Source organism: Dromiciops gliroides, chromosome 5, assembly GCF_019393635.1.
Source record: "Dromiciops gliroides isolate mDroGli1 chromosome 5, mDroGli1.pri, whole genome shotgun sequence".
NCBI lineage: Eukaryota > Metazoa > Chordata > Mammalia > Microbiotheria > Microbiotheriidae > Dromiciops > Dromiciops gliroides.
Genome location: NC_057865.1, coordinates 8,893,033 through 8,909,014, shown reverse-complemented (window position 1 = coordinate 8,909,014; position 15,982 = coordinate 8,893,033).

The following is a 15,982-nucleotide window of genomic DNA, read 5'->3' as shown; positions in this document are numbered from 1 at the left end:
GAAGTTGGGAGGACCCAAGTTCAAATCTCATCTTAGACACTTACTAGCTACGTGACTCTGGGCAAGTCACTTAAGCCCAATTGCCTTAGCAAACATCCGGGGCAATCTCTAGTCATCCTGGTGTATATCTTGCCTCTGGACCCTGGAGGAAAGAATGAGGTTGGTGACCTTGCACAGCCTTCCTCACTTAAATCCAATTCAGTGGGAATCCTGACATCACCCCAATGTCATGGTCCCCTTCAAGAACAAAGGACAAACAACAACAATAACTACTACTACTACACATATTCATATGCAGATATCTGGATGTGTATTAGCTAAGGTTGTTGTTATTATTATCATTCCTAGCTCATCAAGGCTAGAAGTCTTGAAGTACCGACTCTTCTTAGGCAACCTGATGGTCCCCAGCTCCTGAGGGCTCACTATATCCTCACTATATTGTCCCAGATGGACATAGTTGTCACCCAAGCAGCTTTCACCCTACTGAAGTTCAGAACTCCTGAACTCTGGTGATCCACCAGCTTCAGCCTGCACATATGTACGACCACACTCTGCTCCAACTCCCATTCTTGAGGAAAGTGGCTAATTTATAGAAATGAGCATGGATTCCAAGTTTGTACACAGGTGACAGACAAATACGAATTAGGTCTAGAAGAGAATGTTTCTTGCCATACAGAAAAGGGAATTCTAAAAGCAAGCAAAAATTAGGATGATCAGAGCAGAATCCAGTCATGTACCACTAGGAGTACAGCGCCTGGGAGGCTGATATTGAGACATGAACAGTTTTCTGAAAGGCTGCTAATAACTTGTTTCACATTTCCCTTCTACTGAGCAGAGTCTGATCAAACATCAAGTAGAATTTTTTTTTCTAAACACCTTGCATTCTCTCTTAGGGTGACTCGTTCCTTGCCTCTAGTCTGTTTCCACTGAGCTGATCCTCCTCACCAACACTCATAAGTCTTCCTCAAGGTTTTTGCTAGAAGACAGATACACAAAAGAAGAAGAGGAAGCCAGGCACCTCAATGCAAGTCAGGCTAGCCAAGTCCTAGCTCCCACGGCCAGTGGTAGCCATCATGCTTGGGCAGTGCCCCTGGCTGAAATATTGTTTCTTGGAGTTGCCTCTTCTGCCTGCTCTGGTATCCCATCAGCTTTTTTAGGCTCAGCAATCCGTGGGAGGATTCAACATAGCCCAAGGAGGCAGAGTACATCTCTGTGTATTCAGATATCTGCAGGACCCCTCTAGGGCAGCTTGAGTATCCCTACATGCTACAAGATAGTGGTGAGATTGGAGAGGGACCAGTTAACAGTCATAAGGATAGCTTGCTTATAGAAATAATGGGTCAATAATTAGAGGAGAAAAGGGTGGTGGGGGGAGGATCTCTCTCTGACTTCTCTACCAGCCCAGCCCTCTGATGGGGTGGATAACAGCTTCTTTCAAGTAACACTTTAAGGACAGTCTTTGACTTCTTTTTTCAACAGCAGCTCTATAAGCTTGGAATTGCCTGCATTATTACCTTATTTTGCAGATGAAGAAACAGAGGATCCAAGAGACTCTGCCCAGTCTGAGAGGACTTGCTTGTCAAGTCTCACACAGCTACCCAGGGTCTGAGGCAGGATTTACCCACCTCCAAGTTCAGAACTCTAACCATGGTACCACCCAAGCCTTATGAAGTCATTCCAGTCCTTCCATCACTTGTACCATCACCACCCTCTGTCCCTCTGACTGGAGAGTAGAGCCACGAACTCCAAAACCTCCATTTCAGGAACATCTCATCGCTCACATGGCTGCACTAGCACAGCCTGGCACTTCTTATTTGCTTGATTGTTTCACACTGCAATGGGCTGGTATTATGGGCAAAGAGGCTGCAGTGGAAAGAAACCAGGAGAGAGAAGCTAAATTTCTGCTCTGCCCCTTAGCAGTTTTAGCACCTGGTACCTATTTATTAACAGATTCTCTATGATCTTCGACTGCTTCTTTGTCCAAATGTTTCCAGGAACGCAGATTTTGCCTCAATCAAAAGAGACCAGAGGTTAGTTAAAGGTGAATTTGAATGTAAATTAAGGCAGAGACTCAAACTTCTGCCTAAACTATAGCAATTTTCCTAACAGGGGGCTCAGAGCAAGTTTTGAATGAATTCCTTACCTTTTCATTGAATATCAACTCCCTCAAATACCAGAGGAGGGAACCACATGGACCATCACATTACCCTCAGCTTAAAAAGTATGTAATTCTGGAACAGGGTATAACCTGTTACTTCTGCTCTAAGATCTGTGATTTGTGCCTTAAGATCTTTTAGCATTGTAATTGAATGAGCGGGGAAAAGGAGGAGGGAAGGACATGGGGACTCACCAAGAACTTACTAAGTGCTGAACAGTGTCCTAGCTGATTTACAAATACTATCTCTTTCCATCCTTCCCCAAACCCTGGGAGGTAGGTGCCATTATTTTGCCTTTCTGAGGCAAAGAGGTTAAATGACTTGCCTGGGTTGCATGACTGCTAAGTGTCTGAGGCCAGATTTTAATTCATGTCTTCCTGACTCCAGGCCCAGCAGCCTATTCACTGCACTACCAGGCTACAGAAAGAGAAAAGAGGGGACAGAGTTTAATTCACCTTTCTGGATAACTTTGTCAATTTGATCTCCTAAGATAGGTGCTCACTTTCATGGCCTTGGTTAGACTCTGAGATATTTATTTGCCAACTGCCCAGAACTCAGGGGCTCCTCCATCTACACAGGTGTCCATTTGTACACTGAAAGTTTGGAAAGCAGTTTCATATAGAAATGAAGGTGACATCAAGGTCTTTGTGGCCTGAATGCATGTTTTCACTTCTAAATTTCCTAATCCAGTCTCCAGAATCCAAACCATGCTATAGCTACACTGAACTGGTTAGCTTTACTAGGATTTGGGGTGGAGTGTTTTATAGATGACATTATGTGGCATCTATGAGATGGCTCAACAGGTCATCAACTGAGGTCCAAAACAGGACAGAACACATTCCATTACTGGGGCTCCTAGAAAGCTACGCTCAAGCTCAGGGTATGATTTGGGTCAATAATAGCTTTTCTAAACTTCAGTTCATGAGCTCTAATCCTGGCTTATCCTTTATCAGACCAAACCAGAAGAAATACTAACTCAGAGCAAAAGGATTTAGTCAAACAGAATATCAAGGTAGATAGATAACAAAGAAAAACCCACTCTCACCCCCTCCCATAGGCTCAGGATTCAAACTCTCACAAAGTCCCAGGTCACTTGAGGGAGAAGGAGTACTGAAAAGCAAGACATATATGCATCAACAGTGGCAATTCAGCTGTCTCACCCCTCTGTTTCTGAAGGACATTTGTTTCTTTGCCACAGAACTGCTGGTGGCATCAGCTACACTGCTTTCTTCCTTTCAGCTGCTGAGCAGCCATCTGCTACCTCTTCACTAAATGGCCATCACTGGTTGCTTCTTCCCCAGTAGAGTGTTTACAGTTCTTTTATAAGCCAGTCTACTCTTTCATGAGTTAAGCCAGCCCAATCAGCATAGCAAGAGTCCCTCAAATCTGTCTTTTAACTAACTTCACTTCTCCCTTAGTAGAAAATGTCCCAGGGCTTCTGATATATGGTTTAGGGTGATTCTTTTCCTCTCTTATCACATCCCTTGCAGTGTAGGTGACTTCATAGGACCTTTTCAATCCCAGGATTCCATGATAGATATGCCACTTGCTTTTCTCACTGTGTAAGCCATGGTTTCTTGGAGAAAGCTGCTACAAAGATTCAAATTTGCACTAGGAGGCGTATTAACAATTACACTGCAACAGGAACTCTCCAAAGCCACAAATGACTTTATGTTGGATCAAAAGAGATGTTAGAGTGAATGCTTTAACAGGTTCCAGAATTTTAGTGCATTAGGAATGGCAAGATTACAAAAATGTTTTTTCAGAGTCTCTTCCCTCCCAAGTACCCAGGCCTAAGGAAGACCAGGCTCTTTGTGTTGCCTTTCATCCTTTAAACATGAAGAAACAGTCGCATCCAGACCTCTATAAACTGGGACTGGCAAATGTACAAATGTTTCTCTTTAATAAGTGCAAATCACCTATTCTTCAGAAGGAAAATTTAAAATGTAGCCCTGTGGTTATGCAACTAAGTTGTCATTGTCAGATGCTTTGGGCAAAAAAACCAAAAGCAAATGGATATTTTCCATTACTTCCCCCATTGTCCCTAATCTGTTGAGTGGAATCTGGACATGAGAACAATATAGCCTGATGAGAAGCCAGCAGGAGGGACTTCCATCTCAAAGGGAAAATCCAACGTGTTCCCCACAATGGCAGTGATGGTGGTGCTCGGTTTAAGACAATATAAAGAAAGAAGGTGGGGCTGAGAGGGTAAAGGAACATTAAGCAGCTATGAAAGGGAAAATTTCATGAAAGCCTCACAAAATAACACAATCGTGCATATACCTCAAACTCATTACCAACTTTTCAAAGAAAACAAAGGTCACTAAGAATGGTTTCTGAGTCCCAAAGCAAACCCTTTCCCCCATCTACATCTCTGGTAACTCCTGGGCAAAATGGAAATGTTGAGCTCCTTGGGCCTTTTCTCTTGGACATATTGTGGTTCCCAGGAATTTGTAAATGCCTCAGTGTGGCAGAAAGAGCCAGGAATCTGGAATCAGGGACCTGGGCCCTTTGTGACATTAGGTAAACCACTCGATCTGGCTGGATCTCAGTCCTTCATCTGTAATATAAGGATGTTGGACTAAACGGCATCTAACTCTAAAAATCTAGGCTCCAATGCCTTTTCATTACTCAAAATGGCTAACTGCTAAGGACTCCATGAACAGATCTTAATTCTATGCCTGACCTCCTTCCCTCCCTCCAATGCTCCCTTCCTCCCTTTCTCCCTGCTTCTCTCTCTCTCTCTCTCTCTCTCTCTCTCTCTCTCTCTCTCTCTCTCTTTCTCTTCCTCCCTCCCTTTCTCCTTCTCTCTGTCCATGACTCCTTTCCATTTCCTTCCTCTCTCCTTCCCTCCCTTCTTTCCTCCCTCCCTCCTGACTCCCTCTCTCCCTCCCTCATTCCAGTGAAATTTGTCTTAGATGCCTTCTGCATCCTTTTATTCCTCTTCTCCCTCTTCTCTCCTCCATTGCCTTTCATTTTCTAATTCCAGAAAGATTTGCATTAAGTTGCTGTCACTTAATAGAAATCAATGTGACAAATGAATCCTCACTAAAGTGTTAATTGTTGATAGCCTAAGATGTTATTACATCCAAAGTTATCTACATTATAGTAAAGAATTCTTGAAGAATGAAATGCCTTCAAGGCCAAAAAAAAATGTGTCTTTTATAATGAAATGGTAGGCAGCCTGATAGATCGGTGGGGGAGATATTTTGGGGAAGGACACTATTCCCCACACCCTCAAATCACTCTATAGACTATTCCAACCAATATTTTGAAGCCAACCCTCTGGATTCCATGATTCACTATTGCCCATGAGAAGGGAAGAGTTTATTGCCTGGTATAGTGGGAAGAGCATTGGACTGCTTGGTTAATTGAACAAGCACCTACTAACACCTACTATTTACTGTGGACTGTTAGGCATTGGAGATATAAAGACCAAAGTGGCCAAAGGTCCTGCTTTCCTGGAACTCAGATTCTAGTGGGGGTGGGGGGAGGGTAAATGTCAGCAGCATGTATACAGATAAAGAAATAGAAGAAAATTTGTGGAAGATGATCCAGAAAGGTTTTGGTGGCAGGCAACACTGGTACTAATCCTTGCAAGAAGCTAGGGTTCTAAGTGGAGAAGGTGAGAAGGGAGACTATTCCAGGTATGGGGGACAGGCTATGTGAAGATGGGAGAAAAAAGGTCATATATAGAGAATATGAGTAGGCCCTTTGGGATGGAATGGAGACCATGAAAAGGAAGGAAATATGAAAGCCAGGAAAAGTAGGTTAGGGTTGAACTAGAGAGGACCTTAAATACCAGGCTGGAGAGTTTCTGCTTTCTCCAATTGGTGACTGAGAGTGTGGGAGGAAAAAAGAGGTGTTTATTTTAAATAATTTGGAATGGTTTTCCTTTAAATAAAGAAGAGGAAGTACTGGCCCCTGTGGTATAAAAAAGTCCAGCCTGGATAAAGCGAGGAATCTGGAGGTTTGAGCAGAATTTCCATCTTTTAAACCAAAGCTTTTATTTTACTTTTTCCCAATTCACACATGGACTTTTTTCCTTTTACCTCTTTCCATTGTAAAATAAAACCCTTTTGATAAATATGTATGGCCAAGCAAAACAAATCTACACATTGGCCACGTCTCAAATGTAGGTCTCAGTCTGCACCTGGAGTCTGTCCCGTTTTGGTCAGGATTTAGGTAGCTAGTTTATCCGCCCGTCCCCCACAATAATAGTTGGTCACTGAATTCGTCCGTATTTGTTTTTACAAAAGGGTTGTTATAGTATAGTTTGTTTTCCTGGTCCTGCTCACATCATTCTGCATCAGCTTATGTAAGTCTTCCCAGGTTTCCCTGAAACTGTTCTTCTCATCCTTTTTTTATGGCACAATAGTATCCCATTACATTCATACACTTTGGTTTGTCTGGCCATTTCCCATTATATGGGCATCCCCTGAATTGACAGTTGTCATTCCCAAAAGTTGGTATTAGTATTTTGTGACACAGTGTTCCTGATCACCACGATGAAATGCCAGGGTGGCGGGGAATAGGACTTTGTTTCAATTTATTCTGCTAGTCATCACTAATAATCTTGTTCTTATAGCATTTTATGATGTGCATGGGTTTTATTGCATTTGAATCCCAAGCCTGAATCACTAGACTGGCCACAACAGAGAGATAGTGAAGTTTTTTTGAGCAGAGCAATGATGTTATCGGAACGGTCCTTTAGGAAAATGATTTTAGCCACTCTGTGGAGGATGTCTTGGAGAGAAGAGAAACTAGAATTTCTGGTTAGGAGTTGGGAGTTTACAACAGTCTGGAGAAGAGGTGTTAAGACCCAAAAGAACTTGGTAGCTATTCAAATGAAATGAAGGGGACAGGGGTTGTGGAGGCAGACTACAAAGAGACTTGACAATTTATTTAATGAGAATCCGGAAATGGGGAGAAAAAGGCAAGATGGATTCTGAAGGTGAGAAAGTAGGGGTCTAAAAAGAGATTGTGGTGCCTTGGATAGAAATAGGGAAGTTGGAAGGAGGGTTAGGTAGGTTGGAAAAGAGTGAGCAGGAAGACCGAATTCTGTTTTGCGTATGTTCAGTTTGTGATTTCTGCTATGACATTCAGGTGGCAGTGGCTAGTAAACATGTGGTGATGAATGACTGGAGTTAAGGAGGGTGCTTAGTATCAGCTGTATAGATTTGGGAATCATGTAAGCACAAAGAGATCATAATAAAACCCTCGGGAGCTGATGAGATTATTTTATTATTTTATTTATTTTTTCTGCAGTTTGTACATTTATTGAGAGGATCCCAAAGGCGGCCCCTCTCTGTAATTCCTCAATAAGGAGCCTGAAAGAATCTTTACCATTCCAGGCCCCCAGAGCCTGGCCTCAAGTGGGGAGGAGCAGGATATGACGATCTTGGGACCAAGACCACCTAGTCAGGAATCAAGTGACTGGGGAGTGATCATGGTTATTCCCTGACCAGGTTCTGAATCTTCTTCTAAGACAATTAAATCTTCCTTTGAGAACACAGGGCCCTTCCTTAGGAGCCTCCCTCCATTATGAATGGGGAGGTAACGGGGTTAGGTATCAAAGGGTCAGTTCATCCTCATCCTCTTCATCAGTGGATCAAAGGCTGGGACCAATGATCCTCATTGGGCCCAGAGGTTCCCGCTAACTCCAGCTCCTCTATCTCTCCCTCTGCAGGAGGTGGGGCCAGTGAGGCAGGGGGATAGGGGAGGGTGACTCTGGAGATTCAGGATAGACTGGAACCATCCCCTCTATCTCAGCAACCCCAGGACTGCCTTCTGGGAGGCTCCAACCATCCGAGGGTGGGAGTGGGCGCTAAGGGTTCTTTTGGGTAGTAGGAGTGTTTCGGAAACTGGTGAGGGGGAGTTTCAGCTAGACTCCTGACTTGGTGTGCCCTTCAATGGCTTTCTGTAACTCTTCTAAAGCCACCACTGAGTTTCCCCATGCTGGTCACATAGGCAAGATGGAGGCCAAGCAGTGAGAAGAGCATGTGAGTTTTGTGCAGGAATGACCACTCCACCAGCTGGAATGGAGAGGGGTCTATGCAGCAGTAATCAAAACAGACAGGCTGGTTCAGCTGCTCCTGCTCCCGAGCCTGAATCTCCTCAAGGGGCATGTTGTCCACTAAGTTGATGGGATCCTCAAGTGTCTTCTCGGTGTGGAAGCCATTTCCCAGTAAGCAGCGAAGCAGGGACAGTAGGATGGGAAACCTTTGTCCTTAATAGATGGAGTCAGGTGGGTCAGAGCAGGAGGGAATGTCTGATACCCTTCCTGGGGCTTTCCCGAAGAGGAGCTAGGGTCCTTCCAGACAATGATTACAGATGGCCTTCTCTTCAAGTCACTCCCTCTGTTTTGGACATCCCTTCCGTATTCCCTGAGGACTTCCCTGATAGCAGCACATAGTAATAGTCCATGGCAGAATTCCCCCTGGGGCAGGTGGAAGAGGTTGGGGGTAGCCCGAGGAAGGTGGAATTAGGAGGTAACTGTTCCTTCCTTATAGTAACCTGTGCTTCTGTTGCAGTTGATCTTGGGGCAAGGGCCCATTGGGCTCCTCAGAGGGCAAAGGAGCAGATAAATGGTGAGAAGGAGGCAACTGTAAGAAACAGCAGAGTCACTTCCAGTAGGCATGTGTGTGGCTGATGAGATTATTTTTAAAAGAGAGAAGAGAAACTCTCAGAACTGTCTTATGGGACAATCTTAGTGGGTGAGAAGTGCATGATGATGATCCAGCAATGGGACCTGAGGAGAAGCAGGAAGGAGGAGAACCACAGGAAAGCAGGGTCTCAGAAGCCAAGGGCAGAGAGTGTACATAGAATAGGTTGGGTGACAATGTCAGAAGAGAAAGAGAAGTGAAAGTAGATGGGCACTGGGAAAAGTCTCCTGGGCTGTCATTTCAGATTGGGGATAAACTGGAGAACAATGTTGTCAGATGCCCTATTGCAAGGGCGTGAAAAGAAGGTGGGAGGGAGAAGGAAGAAACTCACACATCATAGGTAACTTTTCTAGGAGTCTGGTGATAGTTTACAGGAATGGTGTTTTAAGGACTGGGGAGACCCGAACATGTTTGTTGGCAGGGGGGAAGGAGTAAGCAAATGAAAGATGGGAGACAAGTGCACCAGCCACACAAAAGCCCTTTCTTTGGTTGGTTGCTGTGATCATAATTTCACAGGGTTGCTGCTCTAAAGAGGGAAGGGACCTCAGTGGTCATCTCATCCAAACTCCAAATGTTATAAATGGGGAAACTGAGACTCAAGGAAATTCTGGGCTTGTTTGGGACTCCCTTCCCCAGCATATTTTCTAGGACAAAAGTGGGTCACTGCTGAATCTGGCAGTGACCAGACCATGTGCCACTTCGTTCTCTCAGCTCCATCTGAAATGCTTCAGGATTTTTTTCTGCTCATCTCTGTTTCTCTGTTCAGTTTCTACCATTGTAAGATGAGAATTGGCTGAATTGCCCCCTTGACTGTACCACCATCACTTGGTTATTGCTCCAGCATCTGTTGTCCATATATGGTACATCAGTAGATGTCCAGATATTCTCATTATTTTAACAGTAAAGGGTGACTGTACCCAAGTACCTGTAGTAAACAACAGTCTGAACTGCATCTAAGGTGGGATAACCAAGGCCTTATTCAGGGCATAATAAGTCAGAGGACATTGACATCAATTTTCGGTTTTGTTTTTTTTTGGGGGGTGGGGTGGGGAGGGCAGGACAATGAGGGTTAAGTGACTTGCCCAGGGTCACACAGCTAGTCAGTGTCAAGTGTCTGAGGTAGGATTTGAACTCAGGTCCTCCTGAATCCAGGGCAGGTGCTTTGAGTTTAGAAACTGATTAGAAGGAATGTTTCCATTCAACAGCTGCCTAAGGCGATGTGCTTCCTTTCCCAGCAGCTCTATTCCACACTGTCTCCCAAGGTCTCTATCTGTAGCATATAATATTCTATGGCTTCTATCCTTCCCACCACCAAATGAACTGGGCTTTAAAGGTTCATTTGAGGACACTTTTTTTTTGTCCCAGGCACATCTGGGGAAGCTATCAGGACTAGGGCATGATAGCTTCTAATTCCAGCTCTGACTTCCAGGGAACCAAGGACCTGTAAGGCTGCCACAAAGCCCGCTGTATCACCCAGAAGCCCATGCAAAATATGTCCCCAGATTGATGGTGTGGGTTAATATTATGCCAGTCTCTTCCTTAACTTCAAAAGCATTGCCTTTTAAAAATCACCTCTTTGGATTTAGGGGGCCTGTCAATAGTATTGCTTAAGTTGTCTGAGAAGATGGAGCCTTGAAAGAAGGACATTTTATCATCCCTGTCTCTGAAATAAATCAGTATTTCTAGATCGAGCACTATATCAGGAGTTTGTAGACATGGGCAGGCCAAGAGCAGAGTAGGGGAAAACCAGTTTGACTGCGAAACATGCCTGGCATCCCAGAGGGTGCAAATGAGTCAACAGCTAAGCCTTCATCATCACTCCTTCCCCAAATTAATTTGTGAGCAGAAAAGTCCCATTTTTCGGTAATTATAAACAGTATAAAAACAATACAAAATATGTTTCAAACATGCTGCTAATGTGTCATAAGCATAGCGATCTCCAAGATATATAACCTCAGTCATTAGAAAGTTATGGCGTAAGCATCTGCGCTCCGCCAAATGTCCCGGCCGCCGGTCCCATGGCCTGCCGCGGCGATTTCCCTATTGCCCTTGCGGTTTTCCATTGTCAGGCTGCTTAACAACCAATGATCTATTCGGAGCTGGAAGCGAACAGACCGGCTTCTTTGGGCTGCAGACTGCGTCTCTTCTGGTACCATGTCTTTAATCCGTTCTTGAACACCCGGGGGATGACTGTCATGCCAGCAGACCGCGTGGTGCAGTGGAAACAGCACGGATCTGGAAACAAGAGTCTGGGCTCGCATCCTGACTCTGACACACTCCATCTCTTGGGTCCCAGCATTTTCTCTGGCCTGGCCCATGCCTGGAATGGGCTCCCTCTTCATCTCTGCCTCCTGCCTGGCTTCAATGGCTTCCTTCTCCTTCCGGCTGAAATCCCCCCCCCCTTTTGCAGGAAGCCTTTCCCAGCTCCCCTTCATTCCAGCGCGCCTGGTGATGTCCTCTAATTGGCCCTCGTTTGCCACAGCCACTTGCCTCTTGTCTCCCCTGTTAGACAGTGAGCTCCTTGAGGGCAGGGACTGTCTTTTGCCTTTCACTGCATCCCCAGTGCTTCGCACAATACCTGGAACATAGGCACTTAAACAATGCTTGTTGACTCACTGAGTGGAGTTGACTCCTCTTCCCCCTCTCCCTCCTCCCCCCTCCTCTCCTTCTTGTTGTCATCTGCCTTTTCAATCTTCATTAATAATCCTACATGGTAGGGGCAGCTAGGTGGCGCAGTGGATAGAGCACTGGCCCTGGATTCAGGAGGACCTGAGTTCAAATCCGACCTCAGACACTTGGCACTTACTAGCTGTGTGACCCTGGGCGAGTCACTTAACCCTAATTGCCTCCCCCCAAAAAAAAATCCTACGTGGGTGAGACAGGAAAGGAAGGAAAATGATCAGTCAATAAATGCTCATTAAGCACCTACTATGTGCCAGACACAGTGTGAAGCACTGGGGACACAAAGAAAGGTAAAAGGCAGTGTCTGCCTCAAAGATCTTGTGGTCTAATGGGGAGATAACACATAAAAAAGATGATGGCAATGAGGGGAGAGTGCTGGGTGCAGGGGACATGCAGCCAGGTGGGAAATGAAGAGATGGCTGCCTTGGCACCTCCTTAAAGGGATGATCTGAGGCGAGCTCTCCACTGTGTGCCGTCCCTGGCCCCATCATCTACTTGTCAGTGGGTCTAAGGCAGCATTTCTCCTCTGTACTTGTAGTATGGGCTCCCCAAAAGTTTGGAATCCCTCACTAACCCAGGTCCAATCGGGCTGTTTACTATAATAAATTACACAGCTTACAGCCCCAGCCTCCACCCAGTGCAAGTCTATTATCACACCATACAAGGAATGCATCAATGGACAGCTAAGGCATTAAATTAATTCAGTGAAGAAATGTCAATGGTAAGGAAGGAATCAAGTCATTGAGAGGGGTTGATTTTCTTCTGAGCCTGTCTGTGACGAGGAACACTACAGGGTCCCTGCTTGGATCAGAGTAGCACCATTCTCTGCCTGGTAAACAAGTAGGCATCATCACCTGGACTTTCCCAGACGGAAGGATGGAATGGAAGTCTCCTGAGAAGAGCTTAGGGTGAGGCTGTGGCTGGACAATGTGTGGGAACTGTCAGTCAGTCCCCCACTGGTCTCAGCCTGCTCTTCTCCAAAGCCAGCCCCCCCCCCCCACACACACACTGGGGATACCCTCCCCTCGAGAGCAGTGGTTCTTCTGGACATCCCAGAAACCCTTTCAAGGGTTCCATGAAGACAAAGCTGTTTTCAAAATAATATCTAGATATGATTTTCCTCTTACAATGCTCTTCCCTTTTTCAACTGCCCATCTGTGTGAGGCCAGATTTTCTTCATGCACTTCAACCCAAACAGCAGATTAAAGGCAGGAGTAGATGAGGGAATCCAGGCATCTTGTCCTGGGCTAGGCATTGAAGAGGTGTGCAAAAAGATGGAAAGCAATGCCATTCTTCTCACTGAACTTTTTGTTTTGGAAAATATAAGTATTTTCATACAAATCCATGATTTATATCAACATGTAATCATTTTGTTATCACTGTTTTAAAGTGAATTGTTAATAAATTTTCATTGGTTTTCATTTCTGTTGTTGAATCACTCTTTCAGTCTTGTCTGACTATCTGTGAACCCACGGGTTCTCTTGACAAAGATACTGAAGTGATTTGCCATTTCCTTCTTCAATTCACTTTAGAGATGAAGAAAGTGAGGCAAATAGGGTGGAGTGACTTGCCCAGGGTCACACAGCTGATAACTGTGGCCAGATTTGAATTAATAGAGATGACACTTTCAGACTCTAGGCCCTGGGATACTCTGTACACTGTGGCACCACCTAGCTGCCCCTCTCATATTTCTTTCATTTATTCATTCATTCATTCATTCATTCATTCATTCATTCATTCATTCATTCATTCATTCATTCATTTATCTATCTATCGATCTATTTATTTGTTCATTTATCTATCTATCTATCTATTTATTTATTCATTTATTTTTTTCTTTAGAATTTTATTTTCCCAAATTACATGTAAAAACAAATTTTGACATCAATTTTTTTAAACTTTGCGTTCCACATTCTCTTCCTCCCTCCCTCCTCACTCCCTCCCCAGGAACTCACACAATTCAATATCAGTTATACATGAGTAGTCAAGCAAAAGATTTCCACATTAGCCAGGTTGTCACACATTTCTCATGTGCTAAAAAATGATAGTTATAACCTACATAAAAAACACTCTTTGGGATCCTCAATAATTTCAAAGAACATAAAGGGGCCCAAGACCCCAAAGATTGAGCATTTTTGACCTTAAAGGAAGGCTAGAGATAATGGCTGCATCTTGGCTCAGCTCCAGAACCTTAGGGCATCTCATTTCTCTCCATCCCTGGGTGCTCTTGAAGTACAGAAGATCTGCTTTTCTCTTAGTCTTCTCAGAATGGTTCAGAAGCCGCCCAGGCCTCACCAGACACAGGGCCCAGTCATTGCTGCCTTCTCTGTCTCCTCTCTAGGTAAGGACTCCACTCTTCTTCCTTTTTCAAGTTTCTGTTGCCTGATGCCATCTCTGTAGGCAGGAACGAGGCCCTCCCAGGAGTCTCACATCCTGGATGAGGACTCTGATGATTGGTTCTCTTATCTCACCATTGTGGGCCCTTGAAGTTAGGCTGGAGAGGTTCTCTGAGGCCATATTGAGATTCTACAAAGAAAAAAGAACAAACACAATAGGCTTTTTTAACTAATGGTGATTTGATTCAGTCTTCTGCAGGAAGACTTTCACAGTCCTCCTGAATGAGCAGGCCTTCCCTTTGAAGCTGTTCCCAGGCTATACTGTCTATATCTTCAATGAACCAGTCAATTTCGTAAATGTTTACAAAGTACCTACTATGTGCGGGGCACTATGCAAAGTTCTGGGGATGCAAAAAAAGGCAAAAAACAGTCCTTGCCCTTGAGGAGTTCACGGTGTAATCTTATTTGTACATTGGTGTTTGTAGACTGTTTCCCCTGTTAGACTGTGGTCTCCTTGAGAGCAGGCACTATTTTTTGCCCTTCTTTGCATCCCCAGACCTTTGCACAGTACCTAGCATTCTTGGAGACCGACTGATCAGTCACATGTGCTTGACTTAGCACTGAGAACACTGAGCTTTGAGGTGATGAAGAGTTGATGTGTCAGCAGATATTTAGGGAGCCACCACTCCCTCAGGGCTCTTCTTTCCTTCTGGCCAAAGACACAGATAGCTTGGGGGCTGTTTCAAGTCTGCTTCCTACTCAAGTTTGGAGGTGGGAGGCTTTGGCCTATGCCTCACCTGGCCCCCATGTGCTGCAAAGCAGATGGCAGCCTAGGAACTAGGAAGCCTGAGCCTGGCCTTTGGCTGCCTCTCTTATGTTTGCTTTCTGATCTTAGGAAAACAAGTATATAACCTAGAATGGCCATGTCCAGGATTGGAAATGACCTTGTGAGTTCAAGAGGTCCAGAGGTTTAGAATGGACTGACAGCCAAGGGAGGAGTTGCCAACAAATCCTCCAGCTCTCATAGAGAAAATGCCACCAAGAGGATGAGACTGGCTCTCCAGAAGATGTGGCCATCAAGGGAAACACGAATCCTTTTCCAGTCCCCTTCTCCTCCAAACCCCCAACCCCCAACATTGTGAAGGAGACTGAGGGCTCATGTTCGACACTCGGGACTTTTTCTCCTTGATAGCCACCTGCTCACCCTGGAGGTCACTTAACCATGAGAATCTGCTCCCTGCTTGATAACTGCCCATCTAGACCAATATTCCAAGAGGAGCTCTGGTCATGCTCCAGTTCACTCATGACTCAAAGGATATCAGAGGAAAAATGTGAATGTTTTCAGAACATACGTGCATTCCACTTATTTTTTGTCAACATACCCATTTTGGGAGATGTCCACATTTTAGACTATATAATGTATCTCCCTTGATAGAACAGATATGTCTGTACACAGAAAAGGACTATGCATGGTGATTTAGCATTGTTCAGTTACCTTAAAGCCATACTTCCTACTTGTCAGGATTGTAGGGCCTTGTTTGGCCAGACTTTGGGCAGTTTCCCTTTCCCCTAATGTCCTTGTACTTACTTCTGGGTGATAATTCAGAACTGCATCTTGGGACTGGATAGAGGGCCCAGAGATACTAGGCCTGGAACCCCAAAACTCCCTTCTATCCATTCCTCCATTCAGCCCATATTACCTTAGCATCACCTCTGGGCAGAGCACTATGCTAGGACCCCTGGATGGGAGTGGGGTGTGGTATCTGAGGATATGTGCCCTTCTCCCTCAGTAGCACATCCAGTGTCTAGGATATGGTGGCTGTGGGGACTCACTGGATGGATGCACATGACAACCTAATATAAAAACTCAAGAGCCTCATCTAAATTTCAGAATGACTGAGTCAATCAGCAACTACTGCTAAGCCTTTAGTATGTGTCAAGCCCTGTACCAAGCACTAGGCATACAACAAAACATACAGTGAAAAGATGGTCCCAGCTCTCAAGGGATTCACATTCTAATGGGGGGAGACAAGATGCTGATGACTATGTTCATGCAAGACAGCGTGGACTAGTTGTGAAGGGCTGGAGAGGCCAAACAGAGGGTGTTCTATGTGATTCTGGAGGTGATAAGAAGCAGGTGGAG